Source organism: Arvicanthis niloticus, chromosome 19 (genome assembly GCF_011762505.2).
Source record: "Arvicanthis niloticus isolate mArvNil1 chromosome 19, mArvNil1.pat.X, whole genome shotgun sequence".
Lineage (NCBI taxonomy): Eukaryota > Metazoa > Chordata > Mammalia > Rodentia > Muridae > Arvicanthis > Arvicanthis niloticus.
Window position 1 is genome coordinate 38,395,749 of NC_047676.1, and position 13,872 is coordinate 38,409,620.

Consider the following 13,872-nt stretch of genomic DNA (forward strand, 5'->3'; position numbering starts at 1 on the left):
CTCTGATATCCTCCTTTGTAGATCACTTCCAGCCAAACTCACCTACCTGTTGCCAATATCAGATAATGTTTTTTTGTGAACAACTTATAGTGGATCTGATGGTTTCATGTTCTGACTTGAGTGTGATCAGTCCTGTCTTGGCAAGGGTTTCTGGAAGATGGCCAATTGAAACCTGTTTGCTTAGATACAGGAAGGAACATCTCATAGCAGTGTGTTGTCATGGTAGCTGGAGCTATCAGAATTTATGACCTAGTGGGATTTTCCATTCTCTCAAGTGTGAGTAGAGTGGAATTGTTTCACTGCCTAGAAATTCAAATTGTATAATTTTGGAAAATTTTGTAATTTGCTTCTAGAGAGAGAATGAGATATGTGCATAAAGGCTGTAGATCTTTTTACAATTTATATTTTTTGAGTCATATATTTTCTAGGTAGTAATCATCTTTCTTTAGTATGGAGGCCCTGGAGATGACATAAATTTATTTTTTTCCTCAAAGTATCAAATACCAGAGTATATTTTTTCTTTTTGTTGGATTTAATTGTGAGTTGTAGTAGTTATCACTGAGCTATAAATGTGAATTGGCAAAAAAAGCCTTTCATGATGGTGAGTGACACAGACTGAGTGTGCAATCTCCAATGAAATGTGTAATAAACTCATTTTAAATAGCACTAAGTAAAATACAGATGAAATGGGAATATATGGGAACATAAAGCCCAGGAATTTACCCTGTGCATTGTGCAGCCAATATCTTTGTCTTTTTTTCTAGCCGTTAAAATTTTATTCATGTTTTGCAATTTACAGAATGTTTATTTATTTAATTTTGTTGGCCTAGATAACTTCATTGCCTGTCTCCCATTTTTAAGTACTTTCTCCTTCAGATTAGAAGTATTAGAAACATCTTCAGTGTTTTCTTGTATTTCCTCCCCTGTAAGATTTGTTTTTCTATTTATGTATGTGCATGTGTTTCAAGTTGGATATGTACACATTCATGTGTTTCTGTGTGGGGAAATGTGCCTATACATGTGTTTCTTTGGCAGCAAAACATGCATACATATGTACAAGTGTCCTTGGAGATCAAACAAAGGTTTCAGATCTCCTAGACTGAGAGTTCTAGGCTGCTGTGTGCTGTGTACTATAGCAGAAACCAAGGAAGAAGCTGTTAAATGTCTGGCTCCCCTTGGTTTCTTCAGCCTGATTTCTTATATCATTCACTACTCTTCAGGATCATCAACCTAGGGGTGGCACCTCTACAGTGATTTGAGCCCAGCCATATGAGTCATTTGTCACAAAAATGCCTCCAAGCTACCCCAAAGGCCAATCTGGTGGGGGCCAAATAACTTTGGCCTGTGTTAAGTTCATACAAAAACTAGCCAGCTCTGTGTTCCTATATGAGTATATGTGAGTGTGCACGAGTGTGTGAGTGTGTGTGTGTGTGTGTGTGTGTGTGTGTGTGTGTGTGTGTTGGTTACAAGTTAGGAGTATATCTTCTTTGTTTCACACTTTTAACACAGAAAGTATTTCATAAATAGTTCTGGCTACATATGGACCCTTGGATACTATTACTCAACAGTACAGTAGCTGGCAGGAAATGCAAACTTATTTTCAAATTTCTTTTAATATCATACCACATGAAATCCATACACAAGCAATGAGAAATCTATTCTTTGGATACTGCAAGAGTAGGGCAGGCATGCAAATGATTGCATTGTTTACTTTGAAACACACGCCGAGAACTTCGGCAAAGCCTTACATATGTGCCCTTATGTTCCTGTTTTCAGACTCTAGCTGTACTATATTTTTCTTTATACTTTTTGTTTCCTTTATCACCCACCCACACACCCACCTTCTTTCTCTTTTTTTCTTTCTTTTAGCCATGTCTCATGTATCCCAGGATGGCCTCACACTCTCTACAAGAAACTTCTGATCCTCTCTCTGTGAACTTGCCAGTGCTAGGACCACAGCCGCACGCTATCCATCCTCTAGCTTTGGCAGTGCCGAGGAGTGGACACAGTTTGCTAGGGAAACACTCTACTAACTGACTTACAACTGAGTTAAATTAAGCCCTCTAGTTAGGTTTTCATTAAACGTTTTTCATTAAAATGCTTAGGCTAAAGGACTTTCCAGTGAGATAAACTTTACTCAGGTACATAACTTGTTCACTTTCATTTCTTATGACAATTTTTTTGCCTTTGTCAAATCATAGACAGCAGAGGCAAGTTTTTAAATCTGATCACTGGCAAGAATTTTTTCTACTTGGAGCCAACAGTGACTTCCTTCTTGAACAGCTTTGATTTTCTGTAATTGCCTTGCCTGTGCATCTTGTGTTCACCAGTTGCGCCTGATTGTCCTGTCTGAGTCATGGCTTCCTGTATTTAAATCCTGACTCACTGTTTCAGTGTGTTCCAGGGTAAGTCAGATAACTTACAAAATGTTCTTGTTATGTCTATGAATTAAATATAACAGTGACTCTGACTTTTCTTTTTTTTTTTTTTTTTTTTAGAGATAATGTGAAATGGCCTGCGTATGGTGTCACAGCTATCAGCAATACTTTCATGGCTGCTACTATAGTTAGCATTATTCTTAGACTTGGTACTTACACAAAAACATGATCTTCTTATCTTGAAGAATCCGTATATATATATATATATATATATATATATATATATATATATATAGTTTGTCAATCCAATTTATTGTTACAAGTTGGATCAGAAACCAATGTTAATAGATCTCATTTAACCCAATTTCATGATTATTAATAGACATGATTGAGGATGGAGTCTTACAAAATATCATTCTCCATGCTGAGAATGACTGCAAATAGCACTATTTTAGTATGGTTCTACTTCCAACCTACTAAGTGTTGTGCCATCAGGACCACAAAGTAGCTTGAGTCCAAGAAGACAGCTTCATGGATATTGGGAAATGTATTGCAAGAATTTTGGTGGAGTAAGTCATCAGGAATCTCCTGCTCTACTCAAGTAATAATTTGTAATATCTGTGCAAATAGAATATACTTCACTTCTGACTTCCACTAATCCTGTGTGTCTTGCTCTCCCTCATTGTTTAAAATACTATTTCAAAACTCAATACATAATTTCTCTCAGTATTGATTGTAAAGTCACATATCTGTGTTTCAAGAAAATTAAATTATTTTTAAGTGTCATCAAAAGTAAACTATATTATTTTGATACCTATCAAAATAATTGGTACCATTAGTATACAAAAATCATGTAAGTGGTATTTTTTTTTACTACTTATGACTACATATTATATTATGCTTTCCCATTAAAAGACTGTTTTTAATATAGAAAATACATAGGTATATGCAACTATTTAAACAGTTACTTCATTTGGACCTAGCTATAAGGTTAAGATAATTAAACATTTTTATATCTCTTTAGTCATGGTTGTTTTTGTGTATATAATGTATGTTTCCCCAGAATTATGAACACTGATCTCACTGAAAAGACAATAAAGAGTTTCCTTGAACCTCAACTACCGTTTTTAAAAAGAGAATTTGATATGATACACAGAAGAATGCATGCAAAGTCTCAAAAGATGCCTGTTAGACTTTTGAATGAAATACAAAATCTAGACAGCAATTTTTAGTGAATTTGTTTTAGAAATTGTGTTTAAATTATAAGAAATAAAAGTCATATTACTACATTCATAGGGAGCTATTTTTGATTTGCTTTTTCATAGACATTTATTTCACACACCAAATACTGCATATTGTATATCAATTAAAATCAAGACCATGTGGATAATAGACCTGTAGGAACTTAGCACCTGAGTGTAATGGGATTAAAAAAGAGCAAAGTTGAGCAAGGGAATTTTAGGCATACAAAACAGCATGTGTCTTGCACAGGTCTACCACTGTGCTAAAAAACTCTGACCACTTAGATCGTAACAGAGTACAGCAGTATAGTGTGTTTGTATAATGCATGGAGAGCCACAAAGACCAGTGTGAGATGGATCTAGATGATTCTCTGCTCCCAGATGATATGCCATCCCCATAAGATCTGAAAGGAGAATGACTCAATAAAATGGATGTTTGGTCAAAATGGGTTTGTATGATGTTACTAAGGATATTTGGTATATACCTGAGAAAGTAGAAAATCCTAAAATGTTTTATTGTATACTGGCCCAGGCTCTATGTCTTACTACAAATATTATGTAAGCTTATTCATAGCGACAGACAATTCATAAGGTCAAGGATCTTTATGAGCAGCAGATGTAGATTCTAAAACCTCATCAGAATGTCACATCCTCTATGTACACAATGAGACAGCATTTAAAAGATTCATTTGTTGCTTCATTCTGTGGTGACACAGTCAACTCATATATTGTAAAAACCATGTAACTTCTCGAACTGTGTGGGTGATCACCACGTGCTGGAAATTTTCGTCATTTTCTTCTTCTCAAACTTAGAAAGCACATCTAAGAGAAGAATACAGATGTACTCGGTGATTTCTAAAATACTGTAGTAAAATGCTTTCTATAGAAAAAAAAAATAACTATTTATTTTTTCAGGCGGTCAATTTGTTTTCATCAAACCAAAGACATTCTTCAAATACACTTCACTAAAGAGATGCCTTCAGGGAAGCCAAATTAGTCTTCTGAATGAAACCAGAGTTTGTGTGTCTTCCCAAATGTCACCTTCTTGGTGTTAGCTAAATTTTAGGTACTTAAACCTTGTCAACCTTCAAATACAATTGAAGCCTCCATCAATATCTGTATGGTGCTAGCTGTAATTCTAATCATCATTGTTATTTATCGGTTACAGATACAGAAAAGGAACAATGCATGCTTCTTACACTGTTTCAAAGCTCTTTTTGGACCCAAACCAATTCCAAAAGTCAGGACTGTGTTGTAAAGCACCAAGTTGCTTTGACTATAGGGACAGGTGTCTCCTGGCTCAAAAGTGAGTTAAAGTGAGTAGAAGGCCTGTGGATGACTCAGAGAAGCCTCTGGGGACTCTGTGTTAGGTTGTCATTTACTTTCTCCACGGCATTTGCTTATCTAGGCTAGCACAGAGCTCTTGTGTCTTTCTCATATCAACAACAGTTTTTATGGTCAGCATTGCCATTCACTGTTGGTACTGGTTAGAATAAGAAACAGTTGTTATCCACAGACTCTATAGTAAATAATGGTTATGGTAGTCGGTGCTGCCACTAAAGGGTCCCAACTCTTACCCACCCCACAAATTCATTAGCTTCCTGCCTGTCGAAAGTTCTGTCTTTTAAAATTATACACTTTCTAAAGTAAGGTTTCTACATCCCATACAAATAGTATCACACTTTATGGATTCCAGACTCTGTCGTCTCACCATTTTTGAATTTTGTTTGTAATTAATACTCAGGTTATTATAGAAGACTAATTTTTGAAACCTGACAGAATTTCTAGATGAGACAGCAAGACGTGTGTGTGTGTGTGTGTGTGTGTGTGTGTGTGTGTGTGTGTGTGTGTATGCATGTGTGCATATTTGTATGAAGGCTTGTGTATTAAATGATAGGCATGATACTACAAGAATGAAGAAAATCAGACATTTTACTGTCTTAAAATTATAACTTTTATTAAAATAGATAACATCACTTTCCCGAGTCTTTTTCTCCCTCCAGATATTCTCTCTCACATCCTTCTCATGACCTCATTCTCAACTGATAACCTCTTATTCTGTGATTATTTGTTTTTTGTGTATATATGGTTTCAGTCTTGTCTACTCTGCATTGGATTCAAGTTTAAATTTATTACATTGTTTAAATACAAAGAAACACTACCCAGCTTAATTTATATGCCTCATTTATCACAATATAATTGCCAATAGTTCATAAAATATTACTGTGATTCTAAAATGGTATAAAGCTAAGATTGAAATAGTTCATCAACAAAATCTCAAGTAAGAAGAACATATAGGATATTTAAAAGTGTTAATGAAAGAAATTATTTTTCCAGGTCAATTTCAGAGACAAAACATTCTGTACATCATGACTAATAAATTTGACCAGAAGTACATTTTTCAAGCTCCAAAACTGCAAAATTCTGTAGATTGCAATAATTAAGGCTATTGAAAAATATAGTTTAAAAACGGGCAAAGTGTTAATACATTTAAGAGCCTAGAATCCCTTTTATTGCATGTTTTGTCCCTGGTAACAAGAAAAAGAATGTAATAGAAGTATGTTTACTATCTCTATAATGTAGAGCATAAAATCTGTTGAATACAAATGGTCATGGTAATAGACTGATTAGAAACATTTCATTCATTATGAACTTCAATTTTCACCATGATTTTGGTGAGTGAAGAATGAAACTTAGTAAATCTATAGTGTAGTTACATTGTGACATTGCTTAAATATATATTATTACTCCTCTCGGAAGACATAGCCTTGTACATGTTCAAAACTTGTGTAATTGCTCAATTTAAGTTTTGTTTCTGTGAGGTAAGATTTTCAGGTGGCATCAATTGCTGTTTTCCAACGTGATGCATGATCTTCATTAATATATTGATTCCTTCACTATATGATAAAGTAATAGTCTCAGAAACTACTATATAAGGTAAATAGATTTTGATGAGAGAACAAATGAAGGTAAATGCAGTATTTTTTAAAAAGGGACTAAATTTGTAATAAAGAGAAGGGAGTTAGAAACAGGGGGAGAAGAAAGGTTAATGAAATTCCTGATATTCAAGTTAAACTTTGCTTGTCAGCTTGTTCAAAACTAACCTTAACAACATTCCTATAGCAAGTTGTAAAACTTGGAAATATTTTTGATTTTCTAAAAGAAAAAGTTTAAAGCCATCTGCATGATGATCTAATGCTTTTGGAGTTTGTCTTTAATGTATTTGTATGGGTACAACTTGTTTCTTTTAGGATACAGACATTTTCACTTGCTAATAAAATGCAAAAGCATTTTCCAATGTAATTTTAATTGAACTATGAAATTATAGATTGGATATGGAGTGTAAAATGACTGAGAAATTTTTAATAATCTCAGGTTTATGAATCATCATGTAAACATAGTTGACATTCTCTAATGAGAGAATGTATATCATTTAAGTGTAGAGACTGTCATTAATTAAATATGTCTTCATTGAGAAAAAGATTAATTCACAATTCTCAGTGTTACACATAATTTGTCAATCTAATACTGTACGAGTCATGTCACACAGAACAATGTATTTTTGAGGGAGCAATTTCATGTCATCACGACTTTAAATATAACTCATGGAGACACCCTGTTATCACCAGTGTTACCAGTTTCAGTCCTCTATCTTCCCATTTCTTTAGTCACTTTTAGAAGGCAAATCCCCATGGTGGCATGCTGTCCCAGCGCAGAATGATAACAAAACTACTTGAGCAAAAAAAGCTCAAAGTTTAAACTATTTTTGGTCTGGTACCATCTTCTAGTCTATTGTCAAACAGGGGCTAGAGATTCTAGGAGAAAGAATGCATCCTTTTAGGTAAAAATTAAACCAGAGAATTAGTGTTCAACATAAAATGTGAAAAACTATGTTGAGTTGCTCTTTGGGTATTTTAAGGAATTTCTCCTGTCCCCATCCCCATGCAAAATATATTTTGATGAGAGGTCTTTGCAACATCCATTTTTACTATAAAATGACTAGCAAGCTGGGTGTGTTTTGCCTTTTGTCTCTTCCTTCAAACTGTTTAGATAAATGATACATTGTGACTAGGTATGGTCAGTAGGTATTGCAGTATGTTTGGGACCATGCAATTTCAAATATTCTAATATGCAGTAAAATAGGAGATGAGGAAAAGTGAAATTTGTGATGGTATATTGAAATAAACAGTTTGGATATTGATGGGGTTTAGTTTGACATAGCCTTACTTCTCAGATCTTATACTTTTGCCAAATTCAAGAATTTTTTTTCATGGCTGGTAGCTTATTAACAGTTCCAGATCTTCAGGTAGAGGTCAATGTATGAGCAGAGATGTAACATGTCATCATGGACACAGAAAGGGACCTTCAGAAAGGACAGTGTTTAATATGAGATGGTTTGCTAATGTGTAAGGAAAATACTTCCTAAGCCTTTAGTACCTAAGCAGGAACATTTCTACATGCTCAAAACTATATTAAATTAAATGAGCATTTAAAACATTTTAAAGTTTTCTATGTTTCAGGACCAAAAAGTCTTATTCTTCAATATTTCCTGTGCTTCTTAAGTTCGAAGCTTTAGTTCTAATTGCTTGGATGGCTGTGTTCTTAAATATGTGGGTGGTGATAATTCTTTGTTAAAACTTGTGGCCTGGATGGCATATCAGGAACCTATGTGTCTCAGATTCTTAACATTGGCCTTTATTTTCAGACCAATAAATTGGGCTATTAATATTTTTCCTATCTACAGAAACCCTGGTCATGGAAATGTTTTGTGGCATATTGTTTGCACAATAATTACATAAAAGTGTGATAAATTATTAGTATATTCTACTCTAGTATAACTTAATCTCCTTAAAATTAACTGTGACATAACATTCAATAAGATAGAAAGGCTACCAAGATTTAAAGTCAACATTAGAAAAAAATGACTAATTTGCACAGTTGTACTTGCTGGTGTTTTAAAAGCCAGGGGATCTAAGAATATACACATTTGCTTATCTTATGAAGACATAATCATACTGTCATCCATTTTGAAGCACAAATGATGGATAGTATAACATGTGTTTAAAATGGATTCATTCATTATCAAAATAGATAAGTGTCTCATCAGGTATATACAGCAGATAGCATTTATCTTCCCTCACAGAGGGAAGAGATTAAAGTAATTCTTCTGCATATACTGGAAAGAAAAGAGCCTGTTCCACTGTGGCTCTCATAAAGTATTACTGGATAGCATACGTTGCCACAGATTGCACAGTCACACAAACAGATTTACATGCCCTTTTTAATGATCAACTTGGGCGACAGAATTGGAGAGGAGGGAAAGCCATTCATTCTGAACATAAGTACCACATGCTAATTTTCATCTCTCTCATAAACATGAACTCACCATAGTCACCAGCATTATTTTTAGACATTTTAGTTTCTCCTGTGTATTTTAGGAACTCCTTCATAAATGAATGCTACGGGTGGTCAGTGATTTCAGAGTAACTTGCAGCAGCTCTGATGGTCATGGTAGCTATGGGAGGACAGGAATCATAGAGGGTGATGACCCTCACCATCCTGAGTACTTAATTATGGTTATGAAAATCATTACTTCATTTTTTGAATATGCTTATATATTTCTTGTATTCACATTACTAAATGTACCTTGAAGGAGAAATGATATTAAGATGTATATTTATAATGATATAAATACATTTCTGTTATTAAATGTCTAATATAAATTTATGTAGTCAGAAATAATGGACTTTAGGTAAAATGAGGCTACATGTAAACTAGAACTCTAATCTAGATTTTATTTGACATAATACAAGAGTACAACATGCTTCACCTTTGTGCTCATTAGTCAGATTGATTTTATGATTTTGTGCATTTCTTCCCACAGGAGTTGATGAGCAAACCCGCCTCTGGATTGTTTTATGTTTCACACTTTTGAGGTGTGCTCAGATCACATGACACCACATTTTCTCTGCCCCATCTCAAATGCCTTTATTTTGCAATTGAAAATACTTTGCAATGTTTAGGGACAAATGAAAAACAAGCATTTGTGTACGGTGACTCTATTTAGGTACTTTGAGTTTTGGTTTTTTTATAACACATTATAAAATACTGTTTAAAGATGATTCCATATGTCAATAGAGAGAGACCCTACTGCACTAATAGTCATAGGCATGTCCCCTGTGATGCTAAAAGACTTGATTTTCTTTGCCCATTAACTCTTAAATACCTGAAAGATGTGGCATTTTTGTGCTGTTTGGATTCAGTTTAGCTGCATCAATCTCACTGTTAATATTCATATCCATGCAATGCTGTGCAATCAAGTAAGTTCTTTTAAACTTATTATAAATAGTAATATTTATAATGTTGAACATTTTAAATTGTAACTCCTTGATTAGGTTATACTTTCTTCCCATGTGAAAATTACCAAGTAATGTATTGCTCCTTTTGACAGAGACACATGAAATAACTCAGTTGTTAGTGAAGTACTTAAGTGCACTTTGCTAACCTGGAGGAAACAAATGTGTATGGATATTAAAAGAAAAATATCGGAAGTGAAAGCAGTAAGATTCATGTGTTGTTTAATTTTATCTGCACTCCGCTGGCACTATTCAAATTTGCTTTTCTGAATCACTGTTAATTCATTTGAGGATTCATATAAACAGTGATAAAGGGCTCCCTGGAACTGAGAAGAATTCTCAGAGCAAGAATCAAGATAAAGCCCACACTTTTGGGAATGCATGGTTTTCTACAAAGAGCGTGCTGGTATTGTGTGCTCTTAAAGACTCTTGAGACATTTAATTACACAAAAAATAGTATAAATAAATTGGGTGAGAGAAAATGATGATGATATTTCATGTATTTTGATAAAGAAAAAGCTATATATATATTTAAAAGTATATAAAAGTTTCAATATTTTTAATTATATAGCTTTTATTGCAAATTTCAAACACAATTATTAAATAACAAAATCTTTGTGCTGCTCCATCAATACCAGATATATTTGGGTTAGTTCAAACCTCCTTGCTTAAAATGAAATTATTCATTATTTCCCATGTCTAATACGTTTTTCCAGTGTTTAATTTAACTGAAAATGTTCAAAAACTAATTTTGTGTGAAGTTTTTCATGTCAGATCCTTCAAATGCAACATTAATGCTAGGCAACAAATATAAAATAAGAAGAGTAATTTCATATAATAAATTAATCTTTCTACAATATCGACTATGAATTTCTCCCAATTATAATACCAAGTAATATTATTCCCAGTACTGTGTACTTAACAAAATGCTTATCACTAATTCTGTAGTTAATGCACATATGGCTGTAAAGATTCATGAGACACGGAGTGATTTTCTTGATTAAAATGCAAGTTTTTCCCAAGCAAGTGTATGCTTTCACTTTAAAAGCATCACCAGCACACTAGTGTTAGCTGTTAGCTGGGCTTGCAGCAGATTTGAGTGACAGCAGTTTCTGTGAATCTCTTTCTCTGAATCTCTTTTCTCATGCCCCATTCCAGATCAGCACTGATACATTCCCCTATGCAAATGAACATCTAATTAGCGACACCTCCCAGTCAATCAGCCCCTTTCTTATCTCGTTATATTACCTGGCAAGCCCTGTCTCTCCAGTCTTGGCCCACCAAGCATCTTCATTCACTTTCTCTTCTTCTTCTCTGCAAAGTGAACTGATCCCGCATAATCCCTGGAATAATGTAGTTTCTCTTGCGGAAAGAGCAGGTTCCCTCTCCCCCCTTTACACCAAGCTAATGGAGCCAGTAGGCAGCCTATTGATCTTTACTCTATGTGGTTTCCACAGGATTTGACAGACTTCCTTACAGGTTAAACATCCAGGCTTTCTGAAGTGGCTATAAAGCTTTGTTTTTGATTTTTCTAACTTTTTTTTTTGAAACCCTTGCTCATCTGTAATCTTTAAAAGCTCAGTGGATGCCATGCAGAGCACAGTCCCATTTCTTTGCAGAACTAATCTAGACACTGTCTAGTGTTGAGTACAGTTGTCTGATTCAAATCTTCTGTTACAAAGCAGATGCCATCTAGCTAGATGTCATGAGAAGAGCCTAACAATGACAATTCACTTATCCCTTAGAAAGAATCAATTCTCCCACAATGCATCTGTCAGAGAACTCTCACTCAGTAAAAGCAATTTTTCTCGCTGTCTGACACTGTAATTGCTCTTAAATTTTCAATGAACGTTTTACAAGGACTCCCCTGAACCATGATGAAAAACTTAACTTTTTTCTAAAAATGAGAGGCTGACAGGATGAAAGAGGTCTTTCTCTTTAAAGCCTTGCTTGCTCGAGTAGGAATTCTTTCATATCATCAACAAGCTGTTGAATAGAGGATAGATTACTTTCCATTTATTTCATCAATCAGATTAAAGGCTCTCCTTCACAATGCCCTGTAAACAAGAGCTGTTCATGATGTCCTCCCAGGTCTGACTTTAATGTAGTTTTAAATCACCATGGACAGTGGCACCCATAAATAATAAAAATATGACGACCTTTTGAAAACATTTAAATATTGCATATATTTTGGTTATTATCTATAATCTTGTCCTAAAAGAGAGGTGAGGAGCCGAAGAAAAACAACTATAGATTCTCTACTCTTTAGTTTGGAAAAAGACATCCACACAGTTTTTACTTAGAGATCAGCAAGCAGAAATGCTGAACGTGACAGTGTCTCCCAATTTACACCAATGATGCTGAGGAAAAAGTAAAAGGGAAACGAGTAGGTAGTTTTTATTAATATACCTGTTTACCAGCTAATAACAACAGTCTTCATTGATGCACTTAGTCGAATTCAGATGATAAGACTATATAGTGCTACCCTAAACAAATTCCTATTTTAATGCTTTTCTAAAAACAAAATAAAGCCAAGATTGTTAGTTCACCATATTAGTAATACAATGAATAGTCTGTCCTTGTGGAAGTTATATGTGTCAAATAGGGTAACATGGCTCCTTTGATATATATATATATATATTTGAATCCATGTCTATAAGTAAATAACTAAAAAGATACACTCAAATTTCTTGTTTAAATGACAGAACTCACCTGCCACCTGCAGCCAATGCATTTAAGATACATAGCCATATCACAATTATTTCAAGTTTAATATAATTGTAATACTTTTATTTTAAGCCTAATATAATTAAGCTCCAATATAAATGGGAGAAATTTTACACACGTTATAGAATCATTTTTTTGATCATTAAACTGTGTGTTAGAACTCCATCACCCCTCACCCGGTCTCTCATTCTGTTATCAGAAACTAAACCATGGTTACAATGTTTTCCATCTTCTCCTTAGGCTCTTCAGGCATCAGTCTCACTCTTCTCCTAGACAGCATGTGCCTATTCACACAATTCTAGTGGGTACCTATTTTTTTCCTTTTCAAAAATTGGATATTATATTTACATTTCAAATTTTATCCCCTTACCCCATTCCCCCCAACACCCAGGAACCCCTTATTCCATCCCCCCTCCTCCAGCTTCTACGAGGGTGTGCCCTCACCTACCCCCCACTCCCACCTCCCCACCCTTGAATCCCCCCCCCCCACTCAGTGTTCAGCCTTCATGGGACCAAAGATCTCCTCTCCCACCTATGCTCAACAAGGCCATCCTCCCCTACATATACAGATGGAATCATGGGTCCCTCCCTATGTGCTCCTAGGCTGGTGGTTTCATTCTGTGATATATCAGCCATTATTGCAGACTAGTAGTATTTATCCAAACCAAAATTTTTTATATGTGAAGTTTTCAAGGTGTCATTTGAAATAGCAAGTATATAAGTGTTCAAATAATTGTTATTACCATTTCTCTTATCTGTTATTACTTCCTTTCCCTTCACAAATGTGTGGGTATTTATCTATTATGTCAATTTAATAGGAACAAATTGTCTATGTATGAGCAACACAAAAACACACACACAGAATTGGCCCTGATGCTTCAATGATACACACATAGCACACAGAGAAGAAAAATGAGGACCATAAATAATAAATAAATCTAGTAACATGCAGAGTAAATGGAGAGTCTAACGATAAGCTCATACGTGTCATTGGCAAGGGTTACTATGTGTACATGATACCAGACTGTTGGCACACCACCACTGGTCACTACCATACTATTTCTATTTACTTTCTAAACTTAGTTTCCTCTGACTTGTTACACTGTAAATATTAGACAAAGAGTATAAATAAAATAGTGGTTCTGTGCCCCTATTAGAACTATGATGGCA